The 21,117-nt window shown below is 33.8% G+C and overlaps 1 protein-coding gene and 1 long non-coding RNA gene across 5 annotated transcripts in view; one reads left to right on the top strand and one right to left on the bottom strand.

The window, feature by feature from the left end:
- lrrc4ca (leucine rich repeat containing 4C, genome duplicate a) overlaps window positions 1-21,117 on the top strand; it is a 385,566-nt gene that overhangs the window by 39,702 nt on the left and 324,747 nt on the right. The gene's annotated exons all lie outside the window — the stretch shown is intronic.
- Window positions 1,898-6,500, bottom strand: LOC110438403 (uncharacterized). The gene is made up of 2 exons (XR_002456710.3): window positions 6,349-6,500; window positions 1,898-3,097 (listed from the first exon to the last, which is right to left on the bottom strand). It is a non-coding gene; the product is annotated as an uncharacterized lncRNA (long non-coding RNA).

Here is a 21,117-nt window from a genome sequence, read left to right as displayed (position 1 = left end):
CGTTTTTCCCAGCAGAAAGACGTCACATAAAGAGCGCCGGGGATCAATAGAGCTGAGTGTTTAATATTCTCCACATAAATTATAGCAGTGTTGTGGGACTGCGGATGCTCTTGTCTGAACGTGGAGGAAAAGCAGGCGGCTGAATCAATTAGGATTCGAGAATGCCCTCGTCCGAGACACTTTTTTTGTGTGGAATCGGTGATAAGATTTAATGTCAAGTTGTATGTGGGTGCATGAGGAAGTGCAGATGACAGATAACAAGAGGGAGATGTTTTATGCTCTCTTTGTTTTGGGATGCGTTCTGCTTTATTTTATTAATTGACATACTTGAAACTTTGATTTAATAATTCTGGCTTGATCTATCTATCTATCTATCTATCTATCTATCTATCTATCTATCTATCTATCTATCTGTCTGTCTGTCTGTCTGTCTGTCTGTCTGTCTGTCTGTCTGTCTGTCTGTCTGTCTGTCTGTCTGTCTGTGCATATGTATACAGTATTTACCAGGAGTGTCAATTAGGATTGGATTAGGTGTGTTTAATTAGGGTTGGAACTAAACTGTGCAGAGCTGCGGCCCTCCAGGAACTGAGTTTGATACATGTGGCCAAGCCTGTAAACAGTCTGACTTAAAGTAACTTTTATTCAACCAGCAGGTATTGTTTTTGACAGGAAAAAGCACAGGCTTCTCTCAAAAGATAGCAAGTCGATGTACAAAAGGCGTGATTGTGGGTGGAAAAAAAATAATCAATAAAAAATTTAATAACATTTTACAGGGCTGTGAATAGTTTTTGGTTTGCCTTAATTATTAGCCCTCTCGTAAAATTTGTATTCCGGTTTTTTATATATATATATATTTCCCAAGTGATGTTTAAAAGAGGAAGCAAATGTTCACTTTTTAAACAATTTTAACCTATTTATTTGAGTCTTTGAAATTGCATTTAAGCTGAAAAAGAATTGACAAAAGAACTTGGTTATGTGAAATTAGTCATTAAAACTATTATTTAAAAAAAAGAGTTTGAAAAAAACTGCACTTGAGAAATATTTTTGAAATAATAACATTTTGCAGGAGGGCTAATACATAATACTAATATATAATACATATATATATATATATATATATATATATATATATATATATATATATATATATATATATATATATATATATATATATATATATATATAAACAGCAAATACTTTTGAAGTCATAATTATTAACCCCCTGTTTATTTTCTTCTCTAATTTCTGTTTAATGGGGAGAATATTTTTTCAGCACATTTCTAAACACAATAGTTTTAATAACTAATTTCAAATAGCTGATTAATTTTATCTTTGCCAAACAGTTTTGTCCTTAAAATGGTGTTTAAAAAATTAAAAACTGATGAAATTAAAACAAATAAGACTTTATCCAGAAGAAAAAAATATTTTCAGACATACTGTGATAGCAGTATGAGGAAGGAAATTATGTTAAAACATAATTTGGGAAATATTTAAAAAGGAAAAAGGAAGGCTAATAATTCTGACTTCAACTATATAAATTTTAGGCAAGGAAAGTTTATTTAGCACATTTAAAAGTAATTCAAAGTCTTTACATAAACAAGATAGTAAAAACATAAAAATAAAATTGTGTAAAAACAGGCTATAAAAATAATAAAAAAGGAAATGAAAGACATAATAGTGTGATCTGTAGGATGTAGCACAGTGCTCATTCAGTAAAGGCACAGCTAAACAGATGTGTTTTCAGTCTTAATTTGAATGTACCTAATGTTGAAGCACATTTCTGGAAGTTAAATCCAGCATAGTAGCTTAATACTTAGCTTAAAGTAAATAAGATATTTATTTGCATAATAAATTAATTTAATTTTTAAAAAGAATCATTTGACAAATAACTCAAGAACACATTTTTCATTTTATTGTGAAGCAAAGTGAACATCCCACAGTGCCTGATCGGTTACAAAAAAGGAGAGATTACAAATCTGACACTTGCAAATGTGCGAGACAAACCTCCACAGACAACATCCAGAAAATCACCTACATACATTCTGTTGATCATAAAGTCCAAATAATATTGTATATACACTACTGGTTAAAAGTTTGGGGTCAGTTTTTTTATTTTTTATTTTTTTAAGAAAATTATTTTTGTTTATCAAGGTGCAATTTATTAAATAATTAAAAAAATAATTAATAAAAAAACTGCTTTCCTATTGTATGTGGTTTTAAAAGAAATTATTACTTCATCATTGTTACTTGTACTACTATTACCATTAATAATAATAATAATAATAATAATAATAATAATAATAAGAAGAAGAAGAAGAAGAAGAAGAAGAAGAAGAAGAAGAAGAAGAAAAGGAATTAATATTAGAGTGATTTTTAAAGGATCACATGACTCTGAACCACTGGAATAAATTATTAAATTAAATGATAATCTCCTTTTGAACAGTTATAGCGCAGTAACATTTCACAATTGTAAAGTTTGTACTGTATTTTTGATCAAATAAATGCAGCCTTGGTGAGCAGGAGAAGCTTATTTTAAAACATTTCAAAATCCTACTGACACCAAACTTTTGACCGGTAGTGTACATACACAATCTGAACACCCAACATTTGACGACTCATCACTACTCGATTCAGACGCTTCCGTTGATAAAGGTCGTCGTCTTCTGCACGTGTGCCATAATAATATCCCAGCTGGTGGAGACTTCAGCTCTGTTCTTCATAATGTCTCATGCTGCCTCCTCGCTTATTTTTAATAAAGCGTGTGTCCCGTGGGCTCTGCTTTGGCAGGCAGTCGTCTTTATTCGTCTTGGGCTCTTCAACCCGAGGACTGTAGAGGATTGGGCTCCGGGGACGATCCTGATCTCCACACGTTTACATGACGCTCCCCTGAGCTGCTGTGCGACATTCATCACATCCTCTTCACCAAATCACTGTTTACTGTCTGATGTAAAGCGATGGGGGAATTGATTTCACAGTAAACAAAGGGCCGGTGGTATTTATGATGTACAATATGTATGATTAACAAAAAAACCACAAAGGAACTGGAATTTTGTCAGGATGTTGATGCTGACGACATCAAATTTCAGAGCTTGTGAACCTAAAAAGGACATAAAAATAAGATAATTTAATGAAAATAACATGATATATATATATATATATATATATATATATATATATATATATATATATATATATATATATATATATATATATATATATTAAACAATGTTTAGCATTTAGCAATACATAATAATTTAGTAATTTATTATTATCAACTTCAGTGAATCATAAGAACATTTATACGTGTATAAAATACCATACTCAACTAAATTTTATTTTGCTTACTAAATAAAACCAACAGTGCAATCTTGACAATTTTTGCCATTGAACACCTACGAAATATGCATGGAAATAGTTGTATATTCATCTCTTCTCCGTGGAGCTGAATAGTCCGAGCACTTGACATTTGAGAGGAGTGTTGGGGGAGCATGCTAAGCATATTTGGGAGCATCTGCAGCTTATTTCTGTATTTTTATTTGACTCTTCTTCACCTCCTAATGGTTCCAGTTTTCCTCAGGGACCCTCGGTGGAACGGATTGCTTTATAGTGGCGAGCAGCTCCTATTGTCCCAGAAACAATGCTAAAGCGAGACACAAAACACCGCTTTTTTATGCAACTGTCAATTTTGAGATTTTGGACTCTTTTTGACTCTCCATAGTGTTTTCAGTCTAATGTAACCAAACAAGTAGACTTTTAAATGTTTCTTTTGTTAATTAGTTAACTTTAAAAAAGTAGTAAACGTGATGCTTTTAAAGTGATAAGTTGACTTTAGCTAATACAAGTGAGTAAAAACCAATTGTTTTTAAAGCATTTAGTTGACTTAATAAAAGTGAGTAAACCAGTTGCTATTAAAGCGATCAGTTGACTTGATTTAATAAGATTAAAAACCCATTGATTTCTTTTTACTGATTAGTTAACTTGACTTAATGAAAGTTAGTAAATCCATTGGTTTTAAAGCTATTAGTTGACTTTATTTAATAAAAGTAACGAAACCCATTGCTTTAAAGGCGATTAGTTGATTTAACTTAATAAAAGTGAGTAAATCTGTTGCTTTTAAATCAATTAGTTGACTGTCACAAACAAAATTGTAAACCCATTGCTTTAAAAGCGATTAGTTGACTTCATCTAATAAAAGTGAGTAAATCTGTTGCTTTTAAAGCGATTAGTTGACTTTACTTAATAAAAATTAGTAAACCCATTGCTTTTAAGGTAATTAGTTGACGTTATCTAATAAAAGTGAATACATCTGTTGCTTTTAAAAAAAATTGTTGACTTTACTAAATGAAAGCGAGTAAATCTTGCTTTTAAATTCATTGTGTTTAAATTTATTTAAATTTATTGATTTTGCTTTTAAAGCCATTAGTTGGCTTTACTTAATAAATGTGAGTAAACACTTTGGTTTTAAATCTGTTAGTTGACTACTGAATAAAAGTGAGTAAACCTGTAGCTTTTAAAAAAAAATAGTTGACTTTACTTACAGTTTTTCTCAGTGGCTTTGGTGCATTTCTCACAACACTATTTACATTTACACAACATGTAATGCATTTCTCAAAACAATTAGACATTTGTGCACATCATAGTAGCAGTTTCTCATTCCTTCCAACACATTGTAGATACTTTTGGACATGCATCAATTGCTTTCATACAAGTCTCTGCTCTTTATAACATTATCATTTGCTTATGCATGTCAGTCAACATTAACTAAACTTGTAAATGCTGAATAGTAATTCCATATAAAACTAATAGTCCTCATTTCATTACTTGAGTCATTACATACAAAAATGTTGAACTAGTTGTCAAAATTTGTCTAGCAACTTTTATAAAATAAATTAAATATTTATTTTCCTGAAAGTGTCTTCTAAATTGAACAGTTTCATAAATGATTTACAGACCTGTGTTTGTTGTAGGTTCAGTTCCAATATATACTGCAATATTGTTCAGAGTTGTGCACAGCTCTACCCAAAGGAAGTTTATGTTTGTTGTAAATAAGGGTGTATTTATTATTTTGCACAATGCTGTGAATGAATTAGAATTGCAACGAGCATAAGCAGTAAAAATGTGAAACATTCAGTGTCTTGTACTCAGATACCTCATTAAATGCAGTGATGTCTAACTTTACTGTAATTTTCAAATGGCTGTGCAAAGAGTATCTAGTGCTGTCTTGAGCATTTTCAGGAAGTGTCACCAAAACCTGACTTTTTTTGCATTGAAAAAAATTTACAGATTAAACTGTCTTAATGAAAACCATGACAAAGCCAGTTGACTATCTTGTTGATAAACAATGGTGTCAGGACTTTTCATCTTGATGATACTGACACTTTGATTGACATCAATACTTGCTTTTGAGGAATGAACTATCCATTTTGAGCATGTGACATGCTTTTGCAGGTTACCACCTATGTTTCGCAGTTTGTACTAACTATTTTGAGAAATGCCTTAACTGTTGTGCAAATGTAAATAGTGTTGTGAGAAATGCACCAAAGTGACTGAGAAAAACTGTAATAAAAGTGAGTAAATCTGTTGCTTTTAAAAAAAGTTGACTTTACTTAATAAAAGTGAGTAAATCTGTTGCTTTAAAAAATTTTGTTAACTTTACTTAATAAAAGTGAGTAAATATGTTACTTTTAAAGCAATTAAATGACTTTACCTTATATAAGTCAGTACATATGTTACTTTCAAAGTGATTAGTTGACATTACTTAATAAAAGTGAATAAATTTGTTGCTTTTAAAGCGATTACTTGATTTTACATTATAAAGTCAGTAAACCCATTGCTTTTAAAGTGATTAGTTGACTTTACTTAATAAAAATGAGTAGACCCATTGCTTGTAAAGCGATACGTTCACTTGACTAAATAAAAGTGGGTAAAAATGTTGTCTTAAAATTTTTAAAGTAAATTAAATAAATTAATTATGCACATAATAAAACATAAAGTTAAAGCAACTTAGCAACTTAAAACAGGTTTACTCACTTTTTTAAATAAAAAAAATATTCTTTATATAATGTTATGACATTTGTGAATGTGTAAAACATGCATTAAACATTTCAAAAGATTGGCTTTTATTGAGTTAATATATGTCTTTTAGAAATACTCTTTCTGAAATGACTCATAAGTAAATGAAATCATGAGCTCTGATTACTTTGATGATTCACAACTAATTCAAATTTGTAGACCACAGATCACAAGAGCATGTCATGTTTTTCTTTAACATCAATTTCCTTGTTCTTTGTCGCTGTGCAGACAGATTTTCGACCCGCTGCAGTAAATCTCCCAGAAATGTTCACTCACTTGTTTCTGCTTCCATTTGGGTTTGCTTTGATTTCGAGATTTATCGGTGATGATGTTGAACATCTCCTGCTTTATGTCCACTGTAAAGCATTGCACTCGACGGCGGGGTTTTGAAGTAAACTGGTGGCGCGCATAGCCGTAAATGTCTCTGTGACCTGGAAAAGCAGGAGTCTGAATTATTGAGCCAGCAGAAACGCATTTGTTGTTGTTTTGCTGAACTTAGCCATAACCCGAATGCCTCTGATGCTAAATCTGGAAACTGTGTTACTGTGTGAGGTGACTATATTAGAAGCTTCTTTAACAACATACAGATTTTTTCTAGAAAATAAGTTGTACTGTCAATACTGCTTGCTGAATAAACTAAACAAAAGAAAACACAACATGACACTGAGAAGCCTTGGTGTTTAGAGCACTTTAAAATAACCAAAATTTAACAGTTTTCTATATTTCTGAATTATGTTTATTATTCTTTTATTAATGTTTTTGAATTCCAATATGGGACCCTGATCTAAAAGTGACTTTTATTATAATTTTTAATAGTAGCAACCCAGGCTCATTCTGAAAATCTACCTCTGTATACATTTCTGGAGACAGCCAAATGCATAGGAGGTACTTTTATATGTATGTATGTATGTATGTATATATATATTATTAGGGTTAGGGTAATTAGGCAATATAGTATATAAAGATGGTTTGTTCTGTAGACTATCGAAAAAAATGTAGCTTAAAGGGGCTAATAATTTTGTCCCTAAATGCTTTTTAAAACATTAAAAACTGCTTTTGTTCTAATTGAAATAAAACAAATAAGACTTTCATCAAGAGAATGCCAAGAGTGTGCAAGTCAGTCATCAAAGCAAAAGGTGGCTACTTGTATATGTACTTGTATATGTACAGGCAAATCTAAATTAAAAACACATGGATTCCGACGCTACACTGATGTCTTATCAACCTTTGAAATGTTGCTTGGTTTATGGGAATAACTTCCAATAATTAATGAGAAATCAGGAAAAACTGGGTACAGTGAGATCACTGAGGTGGCATTTATTCTTCTCATCCATTGAATATTAAAAAACTTTAAAAACTTATTAGAATAAAGAAAAACAAAAGAGCTTGGCACGCATGATCGATAAAACATTATTTCCAAAATTATATATTTGTAGCCTCGGCAATAGTCTGAAGACACAGTCTGAAGCTTATGAGGAAGCTACCAAACATACTATAAAGTAACACCTTATTATTAATATTATTATTTAACAAATATGATAGATAGATAGATAGATAGATAGATAGATAGATAGATAGATAGATAGATAGATAGATAGATAGATAGATAGATAGATAGATAGATAGATAGATAGATAGATTATAACTATGATAATACAGAAATACCTTTACCACGTCACTAAATATTAATTTTGTTAAACAAATATGACACAAATGTTAAAGATTGTTTGGTCTGGAAATTATAATATTTCATTGATACTTTATACAAATAACTGATGAATGATCTAAAAATACATCTTCCAAATGAAAACACAAGCATCAAATATATGGTTTTGCTACAGGTATGTTTGTTATCAGAATTACATAAAACTGTGGCAACATTGAGTAAGATAGAGACATTTTCGCCTTGTATATAATCTTTTAAGTACAGTGTGAAGTTATATTTGCCCATTTCCTCGTCGTTTTGACAGGGCATCCGTTGTGTGCTGCTGACAGCTGGCGGTTCACAGGTTAAAAGAAGCTCTCCTGACCTCAGCTTGAGATTCCTTTACCCCCGGGAGCTCATTCAGCGTCGCCGGGAAGGACCCTAACCTTGCCTGGCTGCTTTAATTTCCCAAACGCTGCTTGAAGATTTGAATTTGTGCACATCAATCTCTAGCCGCGGCGCTGGCGTGATTAATGGCCGCCATCGATCACGACGCGTCACACAGCTTTGCTTTGGAATAATGGGTGTGTGTTGAAGAGCGCCGTGTGCACACACTTCTATTCCCGCCATCAGGTGCGAGCGCGCGCATTTCAGATTCGCCTGTCAGACGACCAGGTTCATTCGGGAACGACTGACAAACCTCACTTGAGTGAAATGAATCATGACTAACCAGCAACCAGCTTATTGAATGGGGTTGTTCTTTTTTTTCTGGAAAACTGGACCTTTTTGCAGTTATTTGACTCATTTTCTATTTAATTATGAGATGTAAATACTGCATTTTAGAGACTTTAAAAGCACCAATGTTTGGCTGGATTAGCTTGACAGATGGTAATCTTAACCACACTTTATTTATTTATTTATGTATGCTACCAAAAAATGTCCTACCATTTTTTTTTTTTACCATCAAGTCCACACATCGTCAAGCTGTTACATTATTAGACATTGAAATTTTGTTGTTTTTAGATTGTTTTGGAAAGTAATTTGCAATGTCTGTCCAATGTTGGACATTGACGGCGACCAGAAGTTGGTTTCTGACATCAACACGATTTTCATTGTCAAACAAAAGGCAATGTTCCACGACCAGGGCCGGAGTGGGACTCATTTTCAGCCCTGGAGTTTCAAGCCCTAGATCAGCCCACTTCAGTTTATGACAATAATATTTATAATATTATAATATTATTAGATATTAAAATAACATAATTTCAATTCAGTACGTCACAGTGAAGATTTTTTTGAACAGTTAACACAATGTAATGTTTAACAGTATCAAAATTTATTTATTTAAAGAATTAGTGCACATAAAAATCCAAACCTTGAAATGAAAAAAATATATAAAATAAAAACAAATATAAATTAAGCTATAGGTATAAAATAAATATATAAAAATTAAATGTATAAAATTTTGTATTGACACTATCATATCTCTTTCAAGGAAACAGCTGCTTTATAACTTCAATTATTTTTTATATAAGAACATTAAAGGGTAGCTAAATCGCCAACATTATTCTTTAAAACATCACAATGTCCTTTTCTACAATACCTGAATATATATTCTGCGCAAAACTGTTTACGAATATCCAGTCCTTAAACACAAATAAAAAAATAAAACAACTATTGCACTGTTATCTGCCAGACTTTTTTAACCACATTATTACTTTCCAATGATATCTTCATGTTTTCCCCTTTTTAGCTTTCTGATCAAGTGAAGTCAGATTTATTAATGTAGTGAATTATCTGATTTTATTAATTGTCTCAGGGCATTTTTCATTGAGCAGGTGTAATATACATTAACAGTAATTTTAATATATCAAATTTTTATATTCACTCATTGACAATCCTGCCTGCCCATAGTGTGTTGACTCATGACTAGTTTTGGTAAAGTTACGGGGCCTGGCTCTTTACTGGTAGCAGCAAACTGGAAAAGAGGCTGCTGTTGTTGAAGAGCTACAGTACAAAAAACGTTCGGTACATAAACATCGTCCTCGTCAGTTGTTGTACTCTTGCTGCCGCTGGTTTTAACGAAAAATATACTCAGTTTTTTTTTTTAATTCTGACATTTTCAGCGCAACCTTGCATCATACAGTTTGAAATAAGTGTGTCTGAGCCTCGGACATTATCAGGAAAGTTATTCCAAAGTTTAGGAGCCGTAAATGAGACAGCTCGACCTCCTTTAGTAGACTTTTTATTATTCTGAGTACCAACAGAAAACCTGAGTTTAGAGATCTTAAAGAGCAGGTTGGATTGTAGCGAGACAGAAGGTTGGTTAGATAAACATGAGCTAGACTATTTAAAGCTTTATTAGTAGGAAGCAATATTTTATAATCAAAATGGAACTTAGGCAGCCAGAGGAGGATTTTGTTACACTGTAAAAACAAAATCGCTGGGTTCCATGCAATTGATTTGCGATGGAACAACATGAAGGAATTATGTTAATGTGTTAGTTTTTACAAATTTAAGTGGTTTGAACATAAAACGATTAAATTGTCACCAAAAACCCTCAAGAATTGTGTTGTTTCAGCTCATTTTAGGTAAGTTATTTGAACAAACTGCAGATGTCTTTTTTTGCGCACCTTGTAAGTTTACTCAAAGATTTAACAACTGTTGTGTATCAGTTTATGAATAACTCTGAAAGGTTTTGATCCATTTCAAATATTGACTACTTTATTTATTTATTTACATATGCACATACAATGTATAACTCTTAATAGGTCATTCAACCATTTTTATAGTAAAATTGCTACTTTAAGCATACATATAATTATTTACAGGATAGTTCAAATTTGCACAGTATGACTTTAAGCTTGGAACTTAATGAGGAAAAAACAGGTTTGCATTTCATTCATTCATTCATTCATTCATTCATTTTCTTGTCGGCTTAGTCCCTTTATTAATCCAGGGTCACCACAGCGGAATGAACCGCCAACTTATCCAGCAAGTTTTTTTACGCAGTGGATGCCCTTCCAGCCGCAACCCATCTCTGGGAAACATCCACACACACATTCACACACACACACACTCATACACTACGGACAATTTAGCCTACCCAATTCACCTGTACCACATGTCTTTGGACTGTGGGGGGAAACCGGAGCACCCGGAGGAAACCCACACGAAGGCAGGGAGAACATGCAAACTCCACACAGAAAGGCCAACTGAGTCGAGGTTCGAACCAGCGACCTTCTTGCTGTGAGGCAACAGAACTACCTACTGCCTCACCGGTTTGCATTTCAGCATAAGTTATTATGTGTACATATTAATATACTCTATCAACAAGCATATACATATTATACACAATAATAATTTTCATAATATGAAGAATTCAGATGCAAAAACCTTTAAAAGCCGTGTGAAATTTTCTCCTAAAATTAACATTTTTTTCTCCACTTCCTGTGTGTGTTTAGTAAACCCCCTTTTATGGCAAATAATATGTTCTTTGCATTGCCTTTAAAGTGAAACTGGACACACACATAGGATCCTGAGGAAAAATGCACTTAGAGGTTTTTGCATCTGAACTCTTCATATGTAATTGTGGCTTATGAATTCATTATGACAACATGCAATGCTCTTTGCAGTCTATAGCTCTAACTATGGTTTCATGCAAGCAATTCATCAACGTCAAGAAAAATATTCTTCTGTCTTCGCAGAGCCTTCGTGGGCCTCATTATGACGAGACAGGAGCACAAAAACAACCAATCCCCAAAGACCACACAACAGACAGCAAAGAACGTACCTCTTTATAACTAAGACATCATGTGAAATTATAAAAAAAAAAAAAAAAGAAGTCACCCTTGTTAGCATATGCACCAATTTTCCCAGTGACACTAAAATGAGGTGCTTTCGGAGTTGCTCTCCATCTTTGGTCGCATGGTATTTGCTGGCATTGTTTCGTAAATGTCGCTTCCCTTTTACAATGCCCGCAGGGATTGAAGTTGATATGTGGGAGTATTATATTGTTGCCTGTTGCTGACATTTCGACTGGATATTGCTGCCTTATTCCCCAAACAGTGAGCAGACTGTCTAACGCTTGTGTCTCGCATGAAGCCTCAGCTCGGGTCCGAAGACATAAAAAATAGAGCACGGCTGCGTTAAATTGTCCATGAAGAGTTCAATTCTTGAATTAAATTGAAATAAGCAGAGCCCCCCCCACTGATTCTTTTCGTGCGAATGCCTGAAAAGCCCCCTTTTGTGAAGCATTATAATGCCTAAGCTGTTTCCCAACTCAATTTGGAAGTTAATATGTGTCTGCCGTGTCTGAAAAAGGGAGGACGAATGAAAGGAGATAGCCTGAACGCTTTCTCCGATCGCTTTCTTGGTGCTAAAGAGATGGTTAGTCAGGGTGTGTTTTCTGTGAGTGTGGTCATTTACTTTTTACCAGGCCCTGACGGACGGACTTTTTGCAGTGATTTCAGAGGAAAATATGTGGAATTTTGAGGAATGGAAAGGCACTGAGAGGATTGAAAGTTGAAAATGGAGTCATGTGAAAATATTAAATAAGTAAGGAAAGTTGCTGAGTTCACCATTGGAGCTTATTTGAAGCTTATCAGTATTGCAAATTTCAGAACTTGCATTGCTGGAATATAAACTCGTGATTTTGAAGGATAAAAATTTCCACTGAAGTCAGAATAAGACGAAATCGTTATCATGAACATAAAATAGCAGGTTTCTGGCATAGATTAAAAATTTAAAAATAATACAATGTGACTATTTACTTTTCTGATATATATACACACACACACACACACACACACACACACACACACACACACACATCCACATATATATATACACAGCTAAAGTCTGAAATATTAGATATAATTTTTTTTTTTTTTTCTGGAGAAAGTCTTGTTTTATTTTGGCTAGAATAAAAGCAGTTTTTAATATTTTAAACATGATTTTAAGGACAAAATTATTAGCACCTTTAAACTATTTTTTTTTCAATAGCCTACATAACAAACTATTATTATACAATAACTTAACCTAATTGCCCTAACCTGCCTAGGTAACCAAATTAACCTAGTTAAACCTTTAAATGTCACTAAGCTGTACAGAAATGTCTTTAAAAAATCTAGTAAAATATTATGTACTGTCATCAAGGCAAAGAGAAAATAAATCACTTTTTCCACATGTTTTTGTTACAGCCTTATTGCAAAATAAATTAAATTCATTTATTTTCTCAAAATTATACACACAATATCCTATAATGACAAAGTGAATAAAGATTTTTTTAAATTGTTGCAAATTTATTAAAAATAAAAAAAGCTGAAAAATCACATGTACATAAGTTTTTACAGCCTTTTCCGTGAAGCTCTAGATTGATTTCAGGTAAATTCTGTTTTCACTAATCATTCTTGAGATGTTTCAGCAGCTTAATTGGAGTTTACCTGTGGCAAATTCAGTTGATTGGACATGATTTGAAAATGCATACACCTGTCTATATAAGGTCTCAGGGTTGACAGTGCATGTCAAAGCACAAACCAAGCATGAAGACAAAGGGATTGTCTGTAGACCTGCGAGAGAGGATTGTCTTGTTGCACAAGGCTGGGGAAGGTTACAGAAAAATTTCTGCTGCTCTAAAAAGCTCTAATGAGCACAGTGGCCTCCATCATCCATAATTGGAAGATGTTTGGAATTACCAGAACTGTTCCTAGAGCTGGCCGGCCATCTGATCGGAGAAAAGGGCCTTACTCAGGGAGGTGATCAATAACCCGATGGTCACTCTGTCTGAGCTCCAGCGTTCTTCTGTGGAGTGAGGAGAACCTTACAGAAGGATCTGTGCAGTAATCCACCAATCAGGCCTGCATGGTAAACTAGCCTTAGTATTGTGGTCCTTTGTATTGGAATTTGCCAAAAGGCATCTGAAGGACTCTCAGACCATACAAAACAAAAGTGTCTGGTCTGATGAGACTAAAATTTAACTCTGAATAAATGCCAGACATGAAATTTTGGAGAAAATCAGGCACCGCTCATCACCAGGCTCAGTGGCGGACTGGCCATAGGGAGCACCGGGACATTCGAAAGTCATGATAAGCCCATAATATAATCTAATAATAACATAATCATCATTGTTAATGCATTTGCTTTTTTTGAGAAATCCCCTTTGCAGCAACCTACAGGTCAAACATCTGCCTTTCCATACTGCCCTTAGCTATTGAGTCTATTGAGTCTAAAATCATCATTATCATCAGGTCGAAACATGACCTCTCACACTAAACCTCTCTGCCCCAATTGTTTGTGTTGTTATAGTGGCTTGGGAGAGTAAACAGAGCAAAATACTGATAATGAATAGAACAAGATGCAGAACTGAATCAAATAGACTAGATTTCAGTCACCAAGATATCAAGTACACATAGTACACACTCATACAGTTATGGTCAAAAATATTCAACTGTTCGACAACTGGTCAAAATATACCCTTAAACGTAATAAAAACATCTACAGACATCATTAGGCTCTTTAAACCATCAAGAGATTTAGGTCATCGTCCTTGGAAAATAATAAGCTAGGCCTATTTTACAGTCATTGTGCTGCTGTAATAGCTGACATGCAGTATCAAATATTAAAGTTTAAAGTGCATAAAAACAGTATGATTCACTTGATCTGATATGTGTTGTGCTCAGAGCAACAATCCATTTTTTTTGGATGAGCTTTTTAAATGCATTATGGGACGTTTATCTCTGCTCTGTTGATTTTAAATGCTGAAAATTCTGTCAAATACAAGTTTTATTTTTATTGACATTTTAGTAGTTTAATAAACAATATGTATATTGTAAAAAAAAAAAATATAGAGAGATTTATGTAAAATAGATGACAATTACTGACAGTTTATTACCTTTTCTGTTTACAATACCAATCCAGACAATTTATTAGACTTCAGACTATTAAAAATATTAATAAAAGTCACTTTTTCAAACTTGGACTATCATACACTCGTCTCAAGATGTGTATGGCTCGGTTTGTTGCTATTTTCAGACTAGCACAACCCTTATTTTCACGTTTTGCACAATGTTGTTTAAATAACAAATCCATTTGTGCCACTTTGTGGACTCCGTGGAGTAAAAAGCAGGTGTGTTTAGGCACATTGTAGGCGCAATGCTCTTTAGAAGAATTGAATTAGACCGCGCCATGACAACATGCGCCATGACATGAACAAACTAGTAGTCAATACTTTTGAAATAATAAACATTAAAAAGAACATGCAACTAAAAAGCCTTTTTTTTTTTTTTTTTTTTTGCGACAGCAATCTCGTCAGATGCAGCACATTGATTTTAAGACACCAGGTTACCCACTTTGACACCATTACTGGACTCATATACATAAAAATAAATACAAGCTTCATGTTAAATATTAAAAAAAGTGTTTTTTCTACAATAAAAAACATATTGGTATGTGTGCGCAGTTGTGTTTAAGGTTTATATATTCATAACCACTTCAGTAAACATTGGGGGTTTGCGAGTCACTGCCATTGTTATTTTGGGGGTCGAGGGCTGAAAAGTTTGGGAACCCCTAGCGTAATACACACATGATGTGCAGCAATACACAAATATTTACATATGAAACAAAATAAAGGATTAAAGTGTTACAAAAATTATTATTTTTTACATAAATATAAAAGCCACTGCTTCCATGTTCATCTCGGAGGGCAATCCGCTTGTTAAGTTGTGACGTATTAGATACATCTGGAATACTGTTTCCGTGTCCAAGCCGCTACTCATTTGAATTGAGAAAATAGTTTAGCTTATGACCCCTTTTTAGTCATATTAAACATTAAAGTGAATTTCATATGAAATCATGGTGTACACGTTGGTCTCTGAACTTGCTGCATGACAAACACCAATATTTTAACAAATTTTAAAAAAATGTATCACTTTCTGGACATTGGGTATTAGGCATGGATTTACAGTTGAAACCATAACATACATAAACTGTATAAAAAGGCACATAACCATTAATAAAAAAGTCAGATGTTAATGTGAATAAACTTTTAGGTAAGTTAGGACTATCAAATTTGTTTCTGTTATGCTTAATAGCAGAATAATGAGAGATGTTTTTTGAGAGTCAAGTTTACATACAATAAGATTATTACGCCTCTGAAAAAGCTCAGATGATTGTGTCAAGGTTTTGGAAATTTCTGATTGGCTGATTGACAGCATTTGAGTTAATTGGAGGAACAACTATAGAATAGTATTTAAGGAAACCATCAAACACACTGCTTCCTTGTGTGACAACATGGGAAAATCAACAAGCCAGAATAAAAAAAATAAATAAAGAAAGAAAAAGCCAGATTACAATTTGCTAAATTACACTGGGAAAAGAATAATTTTTGGAGACATGTCCTGTGGTCTGATGGAACTAAGATTGAACTTTTTGGCCATAATGACCAGTGTTACATTTGGAGGACAAAGGGTAAAACTTACAAACCTAGGAACACCATCCCAACTGTTAAGTATGGGGGTGGCAGTATGTTGAGGGGCTGTTTTGCTGCAAGAGGGACTGGTTCACTTCACAGCATAGATGGCATCATGAAGAAAGAACATTATGTAGAAATACTAAAGCAACATCTCAAGACATCAGCCAGGAAATTAAAACTTGGCCACAAATGGGTCTTCCAAACAGACCATGACCCTAAGCATACTGCCCATTTAGTTAAAATGTGCTTTAAGGACAACAGAGTGAATGTTTTGGAGTGGCCATCACAAAGCCCTAATCTCAATTCTATAGAAAATTTGTGGGCAGACTTAAAAAAGCTTGTGCGAGCAAGACAGCATACAAATCTGACTCAGTTACACCAATTCTGTCAGGAGGAATGGGCCAAAATTCCTTCAAACTATTGTGAGAAGCTTGTGGAAGGATACCCAAAACATTTGACCAAAGTTATACAGTTTAAAACCAAAGCTAAAACATACCAAGTAAATGTATGTAAACTTTTGACTGTGTAGAAAAAAAAAAATTCTCCCAAAAAATTTTCTTTCATTATTCTGGCATTTAGCAAATGTAAATAATTTAGGTAATCCTAACGGACGTAAAATTATAAATGTTTAGTATAATTTACCATCAGACATTTAAAAATAAATATATTTGCAGTATGATATTTACTGCATTTGAAGGTTATGTTCCCTTTTTCAGAGTGTATGTAAACTTCTGGTTTCAACTATATATATATATAGCGATCATGATTTTTGAAAGTATTACAGTGCTTTTTGAACATTTATTATCACCATTTGTTGAGTCATCCCATACAGTTTGATAGAGCACTTGGACCCAGAAGCCGCTTTGCGTGACATCACACTTAACAAGCAAATTAACGAAAATAAATATGTAGGCTAATGAATGTCTTCAATGGAGTGCGTACAACACCATTTTTTATGTACGAAAGTAAAGGAGTAGAGTAATTAGTCAAGTAAAGAGAAAGTAAAGAGGCTGAATGGGGGAGGCTCGTTCTTTATTGCTGTGCTGCAGATGCTCTGTTTAACAAGTTTTCTCACTAGTGAGGCATTCAGTTTTCCACTTACAAAGTCCACCATGTAAATAGCAAATGCATCATCGCGTGACGTAGCTGACTCTTAAAGGGCATGAGAGATGGTTTAATGCTTGTTATGCTCAAAACACACCCATAACTCATCAAGAGAATAAGCACAAGCCTGTTGCACAATACGCCGGGGTGTAAAGCCTTTTTTTCATCCTCAAAGTAGCAAAAGCGGATTCGGAGAAGCCCTTAATGCTTTTGTGCCATGCGCTTTAGACTTTGCGCCTAGATCGTTAAAATAGAGCCCTAAAACTTCTTGGAGGATCGTTCAAGGCCCCATAATGAATAACAAAAAAAGCAACACTGTTAATTAACAGATATTTTACACTACATTACATTCTCCTTTTCACCTCAATTTTACGAAGAGCTCTTGTCATTACCAACCTCATTTTCCAATTGCAAGCCACTAGTTCTGGTATAAAACGGTGTAAAGCACTTTCAACAAGCAGTGCTTTTGGATGCTGGCTTGCTTCAGCTCAGGGATACGTGAAATGAGAGGGGGGGGATCATGACTCAAAGGCTCAGCCCAGTGCATGATTATGGGTCGCAGAGGGACACGAGCCACCCTGAGGGTCCGGGGTGGGTCATGTGGCCCGGAGATAAGAATGTGACCTTGATATGGTTCCTCGGCTCAATCTGCAGCACTTTTTTTTGTGTTTGTGTTTACGTGTGGGGACTGAAGGAGAGAAAGGGATAAAGCGGGATGGAAATTGGAGACAGCAAAGTCCACCGGCTTTCTGTGATGAGCTTAGCACTGTACACAGAGATGGAAGAAAAACACCAATGAAGAACAGTCAGTCTAAAATTGAACAGCACTGCAGTTTCAGAGAAGCAAATCTTCAGTTTTTGTATCAATACCAAAGTTTTTTATTGTGAATTTTGGGGATAAGCAATACGTTTAATACATATTTTTTATGTTGTCATTTGTGGTACAGGATTTTCGGAAATTTTATTCATCACGCTTGAATCTTTTGATTCAATTCACTATAAATGCATTATGAGTCAATGAATCAATCAAATTGATTCACTCAAAAACATAAATCACTAAATACAGAACAATGTTAATTTATAGACATTTTTTACACTGTGTACTACAATTTATTCTCTTTTTCACTGAATTAATCAAAAAGCATTACCCACAAAACACAAAACATTGTTGATTTATAGATATTTTTTACACTGTATACTAAATCAAATTCTAATTTTTAGCACTTTTTAGTATATTTTACTCTTCATGCTTGAATATTTAAGTTTTACATTTGATTAAATTCACAACAAGATTCATTCTGAATAATTTTCTGATTAATTTTGTAAGCCATCTTCTTTTGAGCATCACTGAATCAGTCAAATCGATTCACTTAAAAGCATCAACAACAAAATACAGAACAGTGTTCATTTACGGATTTAAAAAAGAAAATAAATCTTTATATTCTTTTTATCATGTCACCTTTTGGCAAATTTATTCATCATGCTTGAATATTTTGTTTAATTCATAAGATTCATTCTAATTAATTTTCTGATTCATTTTGTCTTTTTTGAGAATTGTGAGTCACTGAATCAATCAAAAAGCATTAATACAAAACAACAAAATACAGAATACTGTAAACTGTTTCATCTGTTTTTTTTTTTACACTGTATACTACATTATATACTCTTTTTATATAAATTTTTGGTAAATTTCGCTTATGCTTGCATCTTTTAATTCAATTCACTGAAAGATTCATTCTAAATTTTCTGATTCGTTTTGTAACCCTTTTTTTTGAGCACTATGAGTCACTGAATCAACGAATATGATTCACTCAAAAAAAAAAAAAATAGACTTACTTATAGACTGAGTTGTTCACAGTGAATTCTCATTTATTTATCCTAAATTAAAGTTTCAATGAATCATTTTTGTACATAAATTTCATAAATTGGCACACATACACACACAGACTAAACATCCATACTAAATGACTCAATTGATTCAGTTATTTAATTCACAAACTAGACATTCTAGTTCATGAGGTGAGTTTAAAAACTGAATATCTCTTTAAATCATTTTCATTTCTTGTGTTTATTTTTTAATTGCCTTTTATAAGCTTTTGAATAAGTCCTATAGATTCAGAAAAAGATGAACTCTTCTACTGAATTAACAACGTGAATCATTTCATTTAGTGTTCAGAAACAAAAGGTCTCTAACTGTACAACACATTTTAAGTCTCATTTAGCCTCAAAACCTAGAGAACAGACTTTACATTCACAGACAACAGTACTATGATGGCTAAGCTAGCTATTAACTAGTAGTGTTCTTTGCTAAGTATAAATATATATCACTTCACAATCTTATAAAATCATGTTTAGTGTGACCGAAAACCATCCCAAAATATGAACTCAACAGCTCGGTTTCAGGTCCACATGTTACCATTTCCGTGTTTTGCTAATATAGCACAAGTAGCGCAAGGCACCTGAAAGGTTGACCTACTTCTACCCTTTGAACATACGAGGTCCTTTCCTCCATTTTCAGATACATACACCCTCAGACTGAATTTTTGGGTTTACGGACTCTTCACACTCGACATTTTCTCCCCTGAGATCATGCTGAAAGCCACGTTTTTTGCTAAGAACGTCTGTTTTGGTGGCGAGTTCAGAGGCTTCGGCTGCATGAGAGAGATTGGCCCGCGGTACAGCGAATGCTTGTATTGCCTTAGTGTGTCTATGTGTGTGAGCAGGTAAAATCCCACCTTCTTCTTGCTTATCCTCGGATTAAAGCATCTTGGCCCCATGGTGCCGGCTGTCAGAGAGGGCGGCATGTGGAATCAAATCCGTCGGCCTTCAAAATGAAATCCCGAAGCCGACTGCTGGTCCAAATGTTTCCTGAACACAGCGTATCTGAGCAAAGCTTCCATCTCGCTTGACAAGACACTGCAGGCTAACGCTAGTGTACGCTAGATTTCCTCTCTGGTGCTCATGCTGGGCCTGTTTTTTTATTTTTATTTTGGTAGACATCTCTGCAAGACATCAGTTTTTTTTTAAAATAAAACATACTGTACATATTTGTTAGGATTGGGTGAAACAACAGAGAACGAGAAAGAGAAACTGAGTTTTTGCCTTGCTGTTTCCAGTGTTTTTTTTTTAAATCTTAGTGTTTGGAAAGGTTGAAGTGTATAAATATTCAAGCTATAAAATAATCATTAAGATTACATTCATTATAAATTAAAGTATTATATTTACTTAATGTTTTAGACATATTGCATGCATATCTTATATATATATATATATATATATATATATATATATATATATATATATATATATATATATAATTATATTTTAAAATTTTTATTTTTAAATTAAATATTTTTAATTACATATAATTGCATATATGATTTTCTTTTTTATATACACGACTGTGCCATCTACCTGTTGTATAAACGGAATATCAAGCTCGTAGCAGTGCCAGATAGCTGTACATCAGCACAGGTGGGACACTAAAGGAGGTCACACACTACAAGAGCCGCACGGCGCGCAGCGCCATGCATTTGGAGACACTGCTTGCTGCAGAGCCACTTGAGCTCCAGCGAAGGGGAGCTTGAGCTCCAACTCTTCCTCCTATAAGCTGTTTTAATGCGTACACCGACCCCACCCCACCCCCAACCCCAACCCCTATTGACATCATTTGTAGAAGAACTGCGAGGAAGGGTTAGGGTTAGGGTTAGGGTTACTTCACCTTCTAGGGTAGGACACAGTTAATATTTCTGTCACACCATAGAGCTCCATCTGAATAGTTTCAATTTAAATAACATGTGAATGTGCGCATCTGATGTGAAGCTTTCAT

Source organism: Danio rerio, chromosome 25, assembly GCF_049306965.1.
Source record: "Danio rerio strain Tuebingen ecotype United States chromosome 25, GRCz12tu, whole genome shotgun sequence".
Taxonomy (NCBI): domain Eukaryota; kingdom Metazoa; phylum Chordata; class Actinopteri; order Cypriniformes; family Danionidae; genus Danio; species Danio rerio.
This window is presented reverse-complemented; position numbering and strand designations above follow the sequence as displayed.